This window comes from Canis lupus, chromosome 19, assembly GCF_011100685.1.
Source record: "Canis lupus familiaris isolate Mischka breed German Shepherd chromosome 19, alternate assembly UU_Cfam_GSD_1.0, whole genome shotgun sequence".
Lineage (NCBI taxonomy): Eukaryota > Metazoa > Chordata > Mammalia > Carnivora > Canidae > Canis > Canis lupus.
The window spans coordinates 4,759,046-4,774,293 of record NC_049240.1 but is presented as its reverse complement, the minus strand read 5'-3'; the positions used below and the strand labels follow the sequence as shown (position 1 = coordinate 4,774,293).

Genomic DNA, 15,248 nt, shown 5'->3' with positions numbered 1-15,248 from the left:
GTGGTAAAAGACTTAGAGCGGGTGATAAAACCTTGTTTTTGCACTGTCGCTCAATGACATTGCATTGCTGAAGCTGCCTGGCAGTAATGGCTATTGAAATTATGCTGGCCCACCAGCCCTTGGACAGGAAGAAAACTAGCTGTGAGAACTCGGATTTTATTGAAAATCAAAAGCCAGCTGACAGGATGCTCTCTGAACTCACCCAGGAAACTCTTCATTGGAGTCATTGGCTCTAACAATGTGCTGAGAAAGATTTAGAGACTAAACCTCGGGGAATTGCTTTAAAAATACATACATGCACACACATCGGGGTGAATTTTATAAAAGTATATGAACGGCTGCAGGAAAAAGTGGTTTTAAAGGCAGGATACCACAGCCATCAACCATCTAGTGCATTTTTAAGTTCAATAAATTCCTAATAACCATAATTGAGTCTGAAAGCACAGAGTAGAAAAATGAGTTAAGCAAAGAATAATTTTAAGGCTGAAGGATAATTTTTTTTTTTAAATAAGCATAGGAAGGCATGGGTGTGTATAAACATAACAAGTGTAATTATGTAAAGCAGTAATTCCTCATTCATGTGCTCCCCAAATGTTTAATGAGCACCTACTCTGAGCTGGTGTCTTTTCTGTCACAGCTAGTGCTGTGGATGCAGCTAGGAACAAGACAGCATTTCTACCCACATTTGTAGTTTCTGTAGAACTTATTTTCTCTCTGGAGGAAAGTAAATATAAATAAATATATTTCAGTAGCTATATTCGAAGTCTATAAATGATCAAGCCAGTCACTCCATTCAACATTTATACCAGTATGTAAAAACATATTTGGCTCATGGCACACTTTCATAGACAACAAAAGCATGATTTTGTTACGAGTAGTATGATTATACTTGTGAAATATATATTCCTTCTTCTTCTTTTTTTTTTTTTTAATCCATCTAGGCTGATACATAGAAGCTGTCTTAAGGTCAATGAGTACCTGGACTGAAGATTTATCACTTTCAGCAGGTCAAAGGATTGCCATTTCTGCTTTATCATTATGTTTAACATTTTCCGGCTTTCCTTTTCAAATAATTTTTTTTAGAAATAATCAAATAAAATGCAATCAAATATTCAAATAATTGAACAACCAACCATACAAAAAGACAATCCTGTTGAAAGGGAATTGTTGTCTGGCACATAGTTTCACTATATAACTGCTTGAATTTTTGTCATCAGATATAAGAAAGTCTAAACTTAATAAATAAAAAGGTGATTGAGAAGGTTGGTTATGTAATGTGATAAAAGGTAGTTTGTATGGAAGTTAATTTAAGGAAGTCTCTATACCTTTCTGAAGGCACACATGCTGTCTCAGGCACACATACTGAGTTGCCATAATTACAATAGGGTCTTCCATTAAGATATCCTAGAACCCAACATTCCATGTCTTCCCCCCTCTAGGGTGGGAAAGATAGGGATCTGAGCCTCTGAGTAAGGTCCAAAGTAGCCATTAATGGTTCCATCCAAAGGTTACGGAAGACCAGATATATTAGTCTTCTTAGAGTCAAGGGACGAGAGAATGGGGACCAGATGATCGGTGCCATGTTTCTATTTTCCTCTTATCCACACATCATCACATAGATGCTGTAATGAAAATTGAAATCAGCTGTACATTTTTTAAGGCAGCCCACAGAAGCAATTCTGCAACTGTGTGCTTCAGTGCTTTCCTTAACCTCTCTGAAGCTCAGTTTTCTCATCTCTGAAATGGAAAAGGATGATTAAATGAAATAGCCCTTACAAAACACAGAAAACATTCCATGTGGGTCACTGAGTAAATAAGCCAGTATTATCCCTAACAGGTTATCAAAACTACAAATCTTAGTGAGTAAAAATTCATCTAACCCTTGCTACATCTATCTTCTATCACTAAGGTAACAGAATAATCAAGAATAATATTTAAAAAAAAAAGAATAATATTTAAACCAACACTAGAATTTAAGAACAAATTCCTATAAAATACATCAAAGTGGATGTGATCCGTGAATATAGGGATTTCATCTGCCCTGGAAAAACAGAATTTAATTTCTGATAAATCAATAGCCTGTTTTCCTTTTCATATTTTTGGTTTGGTCATTGAAAATATATTAATTTCTCATATCATTTATATTTATTTTCCTAATCAAATTTGTTTTAGGAGAGAAATGATTGGTTATGAATCTATGATTTTTTCTTTCTAGTTTTACTTTTCAATCAGCTATGGAATATTTTTAAAGTACATAAAATACAAATTTTCTGTCCAAGATATAATTGAACAACACCTTCATTGTTTTCTAAACATTATTATTTTTCTAATCCCATGAATCTCTTAGTAGTCGTGTTTTCTACTTACTAGTTTTCAAAGTTTCTTTGTGAGACATTTTTCTGTTTTCTTTAAAGTGGGCTGAGTAGCATTCAAAATACAGCAATCATTGCTGCATTCCATGTTTGTCATCTTCGTACAACACCGTAAATAATATGCAAAAATCAATAACAATTTTATACTGGTTCAATGCCATTTTGTAGGGAAAGAATCTCTTTGTGTAGATTTTAATATTCTCTTCTACCTCAGTTCCTCTTCAATAATATTAGACTTAACTAAGAAAGATTAATTTATAAAGATCAAATGTTGATTTTTTTAAGATCATGAATGATTGACATTTTCATAAGTAATGCTTATTATGTATTACTAAATGTTCAAAACATATAAACTGGCTGCTTTATTATATATTATCTACATATATGATGTGTTAAAAAAATTAGAAAAATGATATTTGCAAGGAGCACCACACATGGACCATCACCAGCACATAATCAGTAGCTCTTAGAGTGTAGCTCAGAGGCAGCACTGTGTGATGCCCTCACAAGGCTCCTTGGAGAAATTCGAATGGGCATGTGATGCCACAACAACAAGCAACCTCCAAAATCTCAGTGGCTTGAAACCACAGAGCTCTGTACCTGGCTCATGCTATGCGTCCAAAATGGGTCGACAGGGGCCTCTGCTCCTTAATGTCTCACAGGAATCCAAGCCACTGGCTGCTCCACCTGAGCTCATCTTATACAATCACTAAAGCAGGTGGGAGCAAGGGCTTAATTAACCAAGTATTCAGCATTAACGATTCTTCCTCAAAATCATGTTCTTTCACACTTCTTTAGCCAAAGCAACCCCATGGATCACCTAAGTTTATGGGGGGGGGGGGGGGACATGATTCTTCCATGTGCTAAAGAGAACCATCTACACGTTTGGTGGGCAGCATGCATGGCTATCAGAGCCCCTACTCATCCTGTCATCATGAAAAGAAATGAGGGGCACCTGGGTGGCTCAGGCAGTTAAGCATCTGCCTTCGGCTCAGGTCATGATCCCAGGGTCCTGGGGTCCAGTCCCACATCCTCAGGCTCCCTACTCAGCAGGGAGTCTGCTTCTCCCTCTCCCTCTGCTCTCCATCCCCCTCGCTTGCACACACACACACACACACACACTCTCTCTGTCTCAAATAAATAAAATCTTAAAAAAAAATTTTTTTTTAAAGAAAAGAAATGAAAAGGCAGGAGTTTTAACAGCTGGCCCAATGAAGGCCCAAAATTCTTCAGTGACATTCATCTCATTCCTTCTAACTCAGACTCCAGAGGTAGGGGATGACTAGAGTAAGACTTACTATTTTCCCTCAGAGAATCCTTTCCTTGTAAATGCAAATATACACCTTTGTGTAATTCTTTGCTCCTTTTATGTTTCCAGGATATTGCTAAATGGGAACCTGGTTAGCTTCAAAACCTCCAAGAAAAATTAGGAAGAGGCCAGTACAGACTTAAGAACATTAGCTTACGACTCATGGTCCCTAACATTTATTTAGACTCTATGCTGGATGCTACTTAGTGGGGTTTGTATCATCTCATATCATCTTCAGAGCAACTGTATGAAGTGTGTAGACACTATGGTCATCCTCACACTTCAGATGAAGAAAGGAAGATGGCCGAAGTCAATGGTGAAAGAGGAAGGATGCTGTCCCACCTGGGGGGACTCCAGAGCCCACACCGCCAACCCACATATGACAGTAACATCGGTAACGTGTTTTCTTATAAATACCATTCGAATGTGTGTATTTAAATAAATGCCAGTTCACAACTGTAATTTTGAGAAACGGTTCCAAAACCACATTCCAGCACATTTTCCCATTAAAAAAAATAATAGTGCTAGCTTTTAACTTCATCAGATTCCTTTCATACATCAAATGGCTGGCTACATAAGGAGCATTTTTTTGGAGCTACTCTATAAACTTTATGTGGCTCTAGGCTAACTAGAGAATTTTAAATATTACCAGGAATGAGTGAAACTAGTTTACAAGGAGTATATTGGGAACATGACAAGATTCATAGCTGCTGCATTGTTTTGTGACTGTGGAATGACATTCATGGAGGCCACGTAAATGTCACCCCCTGGAGTTGTACCGTGTACAATGTGTGTGACCATATGTCGAGGTTATAATGTTTTCCACGGGAAGTCTACTTTTACCTACACTCCTGTCCCAAGCTGTCATCTCCTGACAGGGAGTCCTGTCCTATTTGTTGTTTTTTTTTTTTCCAAATATCTGTAAAGAATTTAATACCTTTAATTATTTTCCAAATTGGCAGTAGGGAATATTGATGTGATAAGCATTCTGAAAGCAAGTCTTATAAAAGCACATCTCACATGGTCGTTTGTTGCTAGAAGAGTCAGTGTCTGGCCCTGCACAAAGAAATTATATTAATTGAACTGGGAAACTTCAAAAACAGTCTGAATTTAAGGAACTACATTTACTGGAGTACAGAATAAGTTATTCAACTTAATTCTTTTAAAATTTCGTAGCAATATATTAAGTGGCATTGTAAATTTTGTGTGTTTACTGATATCTGTGGGGATAAATCATTATTATTTCCAAGAATAGAAAAAAGAAACACCACTTCGGTCCGTCAACTTCAACAGCTTCCTATTCCAATCTCCATAAAACTGCTGGTTCATTCCTCTCCTTCCATTGGACCCCATTACAGACCCCACAGGATCTCACCACTACTGCTATTGCATCTTAATTGTGTTTTAATCATTTTTTTTTTCAATCCCCCAACCCACTGTAGTGTCAGCAAGCTGCTGTTGATCTGGAGAAGTCCTTTGTTGCCAATCCCATCGAGCTGCTCTCTGCAGAGAACTGCCCCCTTTGAAGACCTGCCCCGGTTGTCTTTGTGTGAGCTGCTACAGTGAAGGAATAGAGAGGCATGCCTTAGGTAAGAATTTTTGCAATGCCTTTTCAAAAGGTATTTGTACACTTTAGTAGTCATCATAGATTCTCTGCTGACCTAAGAGATTTGCAGCATTATAAAGGCTGTGGCAGAGGCGAAGAATATTCATCAATCCTTTTCTTCTTTTGAAACAGGCCCGAAAAGGAATGACTTGTGGGCAAATATTGATTTCTTTTCCCCAAGATCAACTATTAAGTATAAAAGGACACCTAAACATGAAATTGAAAGGTTTCCATTGTTAAACCAGGGCGGAAGGCAGAGAAGGAAGACTGTACTTCCCTACCTGGGAACACGAAGGGTAAGGGACAAGTGAGAAATGTAATGCCTGTGGCACTTCCTACTAAAGTCTTTTCTGGAAGCTGAAGGGAAATAAATGAAGCAATTTAGGGCTGTGCTTCTCAAACCTAACCCTCGTGCATGTGTGAGTCACCAGGGATCTTGTCAAAATGCAGATTCGGATTACAAGGCCTGGGTTGGAACCTCAGATTTTGACTTTCTGACTCGCCTTCAAGCGAGGCGAGGCTGATCCTGCTGGTCCAGAGCTCACTTGGGGTACCAAGGTTTCAGCCACTTGCAACTGACCATCATGTCGTCTAACAGCCAACCACGTTCTTTCCAACAAAGTTCTTTCCAACAAAGAAAGGGCAAAAGCAGGCACTGATGTCTCATCTGCATCCCCTGCCTCAAAGAATAAAAAAGGGTGAGGAGCCCCCCAGTGGCGTTCTCTGTCCATAAAAAGATCACATCCACCTGCCTGAGAAAAGGATTGAGGGAGGCCATTGGGGTTGGTGTGATGAGTTCAGCAATCCCCCGTGCTGAGCGTTGGGGGCACTTGGTTTGGTTTTCACATTACCAGCCTCAGTGAGGTGGAACAGAGGATTACAAAGGGATAAGCTAAATGGCAATTGCAAGTGTATTGTGTGGTCACCAGCACCTTTTCCATCAGTATTTTCCATTTCTCCAAAGCCATATGGAGCACTTAATCTATTTAGGTGATTTCTTAAGAGAGAATGAACAATATGTGTCCCCAAGTGGCAAGTGTAGTGAAAGTTAAAAACGGTATTTTCTTTTATCCCAAAGCCTCTGAAATGTTCACAGATCTTACTATTATCATAAAAATAAATGACAATAGGGATTTAGTTCAGTTAGAAATCATCCTGCTCTTGTCCATATTGCGAAACTTGAAATAAAACACACTGCCTTCTAGCCCTCAAGATCAGGGGAGGGGGGAGTCCAATATGAAAGCTCCAAATAATCTATGGTTTGAAGAGCGGGCTGTTTTAACAGAGTTCATGGCCAAAGACTTAGAAGAAGAGGAATTTCAGATCCAATACTAAAAATAGTAGATTTATGCTTAGATGGGTTTGTTTCTTCAAAGAATGCTCCATTGATCTTACTGAAATTCTTCCAGGTGAGTTACTTGCTCTGTCCAAAGAGCAGCTGCTGTCTAAAAAATAATAAGGTATTTGTAAGCTAACAGTTCTGTCTAGGTAAGTCAGAGACTTGGGCCAAATTTACAAAGAAACATTTTTCACTGACTTTCCAAAAACATCTATCAATGTTATAAGTAAAAATTTGAAAGAAATTAAACAAAAATATTCAAGAGCCAAGTGTGATGGTGCCAAATTTATGTTAAAGGTCTGAGTCGAGCCTAATTAGAAGGATAATGGTCAAACACAACGGGGCTCGATTTAAAATATTAAGGACGATCTAATTGGTGAGCTGAGGAAGTGGTCACCTATATAAAATGAAAGCATTTCTAGGGACTGACTCTTCCTCTGTCCCAGCCCAAAATACCTTTTGCCTAAAATCCCAAACTAAATACCCTATTGCTGTTAATTAGCATCCATGGGAAATACACATTAAATTGTTTTTGATTCCTTGATATATTTGCATCAGTTTGATTGTTAGGGCTTCCTTCCATTAGCTAGGCATGGATAGATTCTGTTTTCACAAAGGGATTGAAAGGAGTGGCAAAGGAAAGGCCGGGTCCAGAGCCAACTCAGGACAGATTAGCAAGCCATCCAGGGGTGGTGATAAGGGCATTCAGGTATCCGGGGGCTTGAACACTAAATTGGCCCTTTGCCAAAGGCAAATTTAATACTTTTTGTATTTCTGCCTACAATGGGATGAAAGCAATCACAGAATGCAGGCCAAAGCTGGCGCTACACACCTCGAGCTAAATGTACGTGGAACTTTTCAAAGAGTGGTTCTTTTCAGTTAGAAGCATAAAAGGACTGACATGAATTGTTTCACAAAACTTGAATAAAACAACTTAACTGAATATTGTCAACCCTATCCATAGTGGAGGCATTCATAATAGACAGGAAACAAAGTTCCTAATACCCAGGATCACTTATGCACACATAGGAAACATGTTTTCCCCTCTGGCAGGATAGCATTTCTGGTATTAAACAGCTGTTTTCACCTCCCCCTAAAAGTGGCTGTGATTCACCCTCCTTCAACTTATCCAGCCAAAACCTGTCAGGAGTTGCTTGAGGCTGAAAAGTATGCATGTTGCTTTTTATGTAAATGGAGGGGGAATGGGTGCCACAGGTAATGCTGTTACACACAAAAAAAGACTTTAAATGGATGCCAGAAACAAATTCTCCTGGTCCTCTGAGTCTCTTTTTCTGCTTAACCACATTGCCCCCACCCCCAGGTGTCCTTGATGCAACTCTGAACATTCTGAGAATGATTTTCAAACCCAATACATTTCGAAAGTGTGGAATGGATGCCTCTGTGAAATAGAGATGAGCTTGAAAGAAAAGATGAAATTTGCACATGTTCCTTTTGCAACCAGGGCTTTCTAGTGAATTGCTTGATTCAGAAGATAATTCTTCCTATTTTTCAGTGTTTGAAGTGTAGCATGTGCTCAAGCAGCTAATGGATCTGTTTCTGGCCACAATGCCATCTTTGAGATGCAAAGCTTACAGAGTAGGCATCAGATTGACCTTTGCTTCCCAACTGCTCTTGATCTCACTGCATACTGATTTGTTCTTCCAGAAAGAGGAAAGGCATAAAGGTTAGGCAGCTCAGCACAGATTAAATGAAAACAGAAATAAGTTTTTATTTTTATTCGGATAAGTGACCAACGTCTTTCCAAGGCTTCAGAATCTGTCAGTCATATATTACACACACACGCACACGCACACACGAACACACCATCCTTGAACCTTTCTAGGCACAGAGGATAAAAGAGTAAGCAACACAAAACTTCCACCATCACGGAACTTAACACTGCAGGGAAGACAGACAATAAAGAAACCAAAAAATCCTGTGTACATGTAATGCAACATTGTGTAGTAATAAGCACTGTGAGTTGTAATAACCCTGGGCAGGGGGATCAATGGGAAGGTGGAGTGCCTACCCACAGTAGGCCCATCTGAGAAAGTGATATTGGAATGAAGACTTGTATAAAATTCGAGAGCAGTCCTTACAGGTATCTTGGGAAAGAACTCTCCAAGCTGAGAAAATAATGTGCTCAAAGGTCCTAAAGTAGCAACAAGCTAAGCAACAAGCAATTTTTGAGGAATTGAAGAGCCAGTGTGGTAGAGCTGAGAGTGTGGCAAGAGATGAGATTGTGTGGACAGGAAGAGGGCAGATCCAATGGAGCCTTGAAGACCATAGTAAGGAGCTGGGTTTTTATTCTGATTGAATGAATCCACTGGACGATTTTGAGCAGAAAAGGGACTTACATGTCAATCAGATAACTCTGAAGCTCTTGACATAGTGTGGGCAAGATTAGAAGCCAAAGAAACCAATTAGGAGTTTAAATGGGGGTCTTGGACTAGGAAAAGTAACAGTGAACACGAAGAAACTGATTAAGTCCTAGATATATTTTGAAGTTAGAGATTATGCATTTCCAATATACTAAATATGAGGTTTGTGAGATAGATATCAAGGATAACTCCCAGTTTTTGACTTGATTCATTTTGTGAATGATAGTGCTGTTTACTGAAATGAGAACAAGAAATGCTTGGGAAAAATGAGAATCAAGAGTTCCCCTTTGAAGATGTTAAATTTAAAAATGCCTTTTAGATATCCAGGGCAAGATGTCGAGGAGGGAATAGATATACAAGTGTGGAGCCCAGAGGAAAGGAAAGGGCTGAAGATGTAAATTCAGAACCGCCCTGATATAGCTAATATATAAAGCCATAATAGTGAGTGAAATCACCTAGAGATAAAGACCAGGAAAAGGAGAAGAAACCGTGAAGAGGCTGAATCCTAGAGCACCCCCAAAATCGCTAGGTCAGAGAGAGGTGAGCCAACAAAGAAGAATGGGAAGGCACAGCCATTGCATAGGAAGAAAACAAGAGAGTAATAGAGCTATCCAAACCAAGTAAAAAATAGACTTCCAGAGAGTAGACATGAAAAATGGGATCAAGTGCTACTAACAGGTCAAGTGAGATCAAGGTTGAGAAATGCCCATGGAATGTGGCAAGATAGAAACCATTTGTAGCCTCAGTAAGAAGGATTTCAGTGGCATGCTGGAGATGAAAGCCTGAAGTTGAAAGAGCCAAGGAATGAATATATAAAACATAAAACCTTTTCAGTGAGAAAAGAAAATGCCTGAGAGGGGATGTGAAATCTGAGCGAGAGTGGGTGACTTTGTCAGGGGAGATTTTAGAATATCTTTGAATATGGGTAGGAATGATTGTAGAAAGAAAGAATGATGCCCGAGAAAGAGAATGTAATTGCAGGAGCAAAGCCCTTGAGAAGGAAGAAGGGATGGGATCCATGTAGACTTGGACCTTGGAAGAAACAGGACTGTTCATCCGTTGCAATGAAAGGAAGGCCAAGTGTATGGATCCGGTGCCAAGGGGATCTGGGATGGCGGAAACTGGCAGAAAATCTCTTGTGTTTGTCTTTATTCTCTTAGTGAAATAGCAGGTAAGGTCATCAGTCCACAGTGATGTAAGAGTATCAAATGCTAGGGGAGTGAGAGAAAGCATGGGAAACAGCTTCTCAGAGTGGTGGAGTTGGCCAAGGGACCTAACAGCCCTCCAGGGAGTGCAGATTGGTAGTCACAAGTTAAGTAACTCTCTGCCTCTTACTGCTTCCCCCGTACTGCTGAATGGGAAATTTGGATATTATCTCTATATTCTTTTTTTTTTTAAAGATTTTATTTATTTATTCACAAGAGACAGAGAGAGACACAGGCAGAGACACAGGCAGAGAGAAGCAGGTTCCATGCAGGGAGCCCGACATGGGACTCGATCCCAGGTCTCCAGGATCAGGCCCTGGGCCGAAGGTGGTGTTAAACCACTGAGCCACCCGGGCTGCCCTTAAAAGAACATTTAAAACCAAACTTTCCAATGTAACTTTAAATTCATAATGGCCTTTATTCTCATTTCCGTCTATACATAAATTGTTCCTCTTTGAGCTGAGAAGGTCATTTTCTTTGATTCAAAGAGCACTGTACCATCAGGAGACCTACTTCTAATCTCTCCAATTAGCAAACTGTATGATCCTAAGCAATTATTTAATCTCATTATAAAAGAGACGAGGTTACCACACCAATATCCTTTCTTCCCTTTTGACCAGTAACAGGATTTTTGATTCTTAGCTGAGCAGAAGACTCCTCAAATTAAAACTATGTTTCCAAACTTCCTTTGCAGCTATGTGTGATGGTGGAATTAAGTTAGGGCCAATGCAACGTAAAGAAAAATTGTATGAGGCAGGTTCTAGGAAACTCCCTTAGAACATGCCATGTACTCCTTATCTGCTCTTTCAGTCCTTTCATCATGTTAGCTAGAGTTCCAGCCATCATCTTGAACCATCCTAAGAAAGGCAAAGCAGCCAGGTAGAGAGAACCTGAGTCCCTAGCAATTCCGTAGAGCCCCAAACGTCCAGCCTTCTGCAATGAGAGAGAGAGAACTGTCTATCATGCCATTGAACTTAAACATGACCAATAGACACTCAACCTCAGCTTTCTTTTCCAGACTAAAGCTACTGTCAGGTTTCCTGTGCAAATGAAAAATTCTCACTTGCAATGTCATCTCTTTGTTTCAGAGGTCACAGAAATAAAATCTACAATGGCTAGAATGCAAAATTTCTGGCTTTAATCCCTTCATTTAATGCCATCCTGAAGCTCGTTTAGCATTGCCAAGAGGATTTCTATCCAGAGCTTTAACACCTCTCTTCACACTTACATTTCCACAGAGGTAGGCGATCACAATGCTTGATCTCTCTGGTTCTGACACCAGGATTAGTCTGGTATGTGGAGCAAAGAGGTGCTGCCGAGAGCTTCCTACAATCCTCTGGAACCCTCACTGTGCCCCACAATTTCAATGGCTTGAACAGTCCACTGTACTATGCAGAATGCAAAAATTGAAAATGATAACTCTCGTGAAAAGTTTCTCCCCACATTATGTTTATTTTTATTTCGTCTTGCTTTTCTGAAGAAAACAAACGGTATCTGCCCAAAGAATTTATTAATTAACCCGGGGCACCTTTATTTTTGTGTGTAAAATGCTACTACCAAAAGAATAGAAGGAAATAAGCCAGACAAAAACAATTATTTGAAACAAGGCTTGTGAAAATTATGTCTTTAGGAAATACAATTTTGAACTTACTGCGATAATTTGTAAGCAAGTTAAAAAATTTTTTTTCTGCATTCCATCATTATTAAACTGGAGTAGAACTTTTTCCCTTGAGTTATCATTTATTAAAAATCTCCCTGGATTTTCAGGCAATTTGGGGAAATGTAACTTGTAAGAGAAAAAACTTATAGAATATAATGTTTTAACAAAATTTCTCTTTTGAAGAAGCAATTGAGCCTTCTGCACTCTATGCAAATAGCGTTGAACCAACAGAAAGTGCTGTAAAAGCTAGCAGTGGAAGTCTGTGTCTGTATTTTCTTTTGATCTCTCTCTGGATTTAATGCCCTCATGAAGCTCGAATGGAATATATGCAAGTCACAGCATGGCAGAGGGATAATATATTTCCCCCTGCTTCGCTGAGCATGAGTTGTGTATCTTGCCATCTTGAGAGTCCACAGTGCAGTACATTTATCCCCATTAGAAAAGCTCACTCCAATAATATATGGATGCTGCAGCCACTTGTGACAAATATGTAAAATCATAACCTTATACATTCTGAAGATGGGGTGCATATATGTTGAAGCTATTAAACATGCATTGACAGATTTTTGTTAAAACTAGACTTTCAAGTCCAAAGACTAAGAAGGCAAATCTATTGATGATATTTGTATATTTATGTAGCCTCAGAAGACTCCAACTTTAATTTGAAGATGGAAACATAAAAGCAGTCCTTCCCACTTTGGCCGTATATGAATTCTCTTTGCCCATCCTGAGCAAAAAGCTATTCAGATCAGGGGTGGGTGTTCGTAAGTCCTGCTTGATGAATTTGTGATAATACGTTCAGCTCTTTCTAATCTCATTTTAGGGCCAAAGATCGCAGCAATGAAAGAGTATATATTTTTAAGTGACCAAAAAGTAAGAAAATACTTGTGGTTTGAATCCTAATATTTACTAACGTGTACACTTGACTAAGTTTACTTAACCCAAGTCTCAGTTTGCTCACCTGTAAAAAAGGGAGAATAATGATAATACCTACTTTTTATAGGATTGTATATAAAGGGCTCAGCATACCGCTGGCACTCAATAAATATTGGCTATTTTCATCGTAAGGATTACCTCGGGATCCTCACTGGTATGTCAATGAGGAAAACTCAGCATAACATATGAAAAAGATAAGGTGAGGGAGCTGCCATTAACTGTGATCTCCAGCTTCTCCTATCCTCTCCCAAAGGGTAATAATATGATGATATCCCTCAACACAACTGAGAAACAGACACAGATGCTGAGAACCGCACAAAGGCTTGATAAACCCCCCAAAAGTCTGGGCTCTAAAGTCATGAGATCCAAAATTTAAATCTGTGTCTACATCTACTTAATACATAGGACACCTTTTAGCAACCTTATAGCCAGGACAGCCACAGCCCTGGAGACTAGGGGAGAGCCAGCCATAGGGTTAGTTTTCTCTCCTCTAACCAGAGGTTAGAGCATTTGCATCTTTCCGATCTCAAGGTTCACATCTCTTGAAACAAATTATATTTAAAAAATCTGTCAATTAGTTGATTCTCTGCATTGACAAGGCTATAAACTCACTGCTCAAATTCTTTAGCTTTGAGGATAAAAGTCCTGGCATGGAAAAATAACATTTCATGCCATTTCCATTAGAGTTAAGGATACAAATACATCACCAGTATTAAAATCTCATAGACAATCCGATTTTTCCTTGTTGCTTGATACATTTCATTATAAACTTACCACCTTATTCAAGCCAATACCCATAGCCTTAAACCTTATAAACATATATATTGAATTCTGGTGCGAGAGAAAGCACAATTATATGCAATAGCAATTACATGGCTAAGAGTTAGGTAGATAATTAGAATCAAGGTTTATCCTTTGTAAAGATAGTCCTGGGCGTCGATCTGCTACCCATACATCACCGGGAAACATTTATTATTCTCTGTTTCACAGGCAAAGAAACTAAGGTTAAGTTACCTGTCCAAATAACTTTTTAATTATGGAAAATATTATTCTTGAGGATTAAAATATCTTTGCAATTTATGAGACTTATAAGACCTGGAAATGCAGTTAAATAAAGTAATATATGTGAAAAAAAATGAAAAAACCCTTATTAAAATAACAAATACCTGTATAGAATTTGGCATTTAATAGATACTCTTAATATACCTATTTCCCCAATTAACACAGCCTAGTCATTAATATACTGTATTATGTTATGAAGTCATAATTGCAGTCAAGCAGAAAATAATTACCATCTATCAACTTTCATGTTTTACAAAAGCAAAATTATTTTTCTTTTGTTTTAGAAGTTCCTCAGAACAAATAATAGTTTACAATGGCAACCCTTTCATTTCATAACCCAACCGCCACATGTCTCTATAAAGCTGTCATATACCTTTCTGGGCTCAACTCACATGTAACTGTTTCAATTTTAAAATCTAATCCGAGGGCAAATCCTCCTGATTCCATTGTGAACACCTGGTACGAACAACAGTGAAAAATAGTGGGTCTTTTTCAAATGTATCTCCACGTGCAAAAAAAAAGCCTGATTTTACACATCTCTCAGATCAGACTTGCAAAACAATTCATTGCAATTAATTGATGTCTGCAAACCTATACTGAACACCCACTCTCACGTGCATTGTTGGGCACTGTGCTCCCGGAGGTAAGCAGCCCTTAGGGCAGCTTATATATCATTGGAGAGCAATACAAGTTAGGGACACAAATAAGTAGAATGCAAGGCAGAATAGGAAAAAAAAAGCCTGAAAGAAAGATAGAAAATAATTACAAGTTTCAGAGGCAAGGCAGCTCGAGATCATCTAATTAGATATATTGACATCATTGAAAAGATGTGACGTAAAGTTGGTACAAGTCCATCCAACAAAGATGGGGCGGGCTGGACATTCCTGACCTAAGGAATAGTGTTATCAAAGACTCTAATACACATGGTGTTGGGAAAAGCACATGGCGTTTGGGAATCAACAAGAGGTCCTATTTGCTTGAATCAAGAATAATCTTTGTAATGGACTTTATTGTTTCTGCTACCCAAGTTATAGTTTTATATTTTAACAGATACATGCAGCAGTGCAACTATTAGCACAATCAAGAATATTTCCATCACCGCCAAATTCTTACTAATGCCTATTTACAGTCATTCACTCCCAACCTCTGACCCCAGGCAACTGCGAGTTGCCTTTCTATCACTATAGATTGGTTTTTCTCATTCTAAAATATTATAGAAATGCAATCATACAGCTTATACTCATTGCATCTGGCTTCTTTGACTCAAAATAATGCTTTGAGGTCAGCCATGCTGTTGGGTTTGTAAGTAGTTTCTTTTCATTCCTGAGAAATAGTTCCTTATATAGATGTACTACAATTCATTGATCTACTTTCCTGT

General features: G+C 38.7%; 1 long non-coding RNA gene across 2 annotated transcripts in view; it reads right to left on the bottom strand.

The window, feature by feature from the left end:
- LOC111091096 overlaps window positions 1-15,248 on the bottom strand; it is a 151,432-nt gene that overhangs the window by 30,198 nt on the left and 105,986 nt on the right. The window contains exon 3 of one of the 2 annotated variants that reach the window (XR_005373891.1): window positions 4,619-4,737. The exons of the other annotated variant lie outside the window; for it this stretch is intronic. This is a non-coding gene — a long non-coding RNA (uncharacterized LOC111091096). The remainder of the gene's footprint in view (window positions 1-4,618; window positions 4,738-15,248) is intronic. 2 annotated transcript variants of the gene reach the window in all.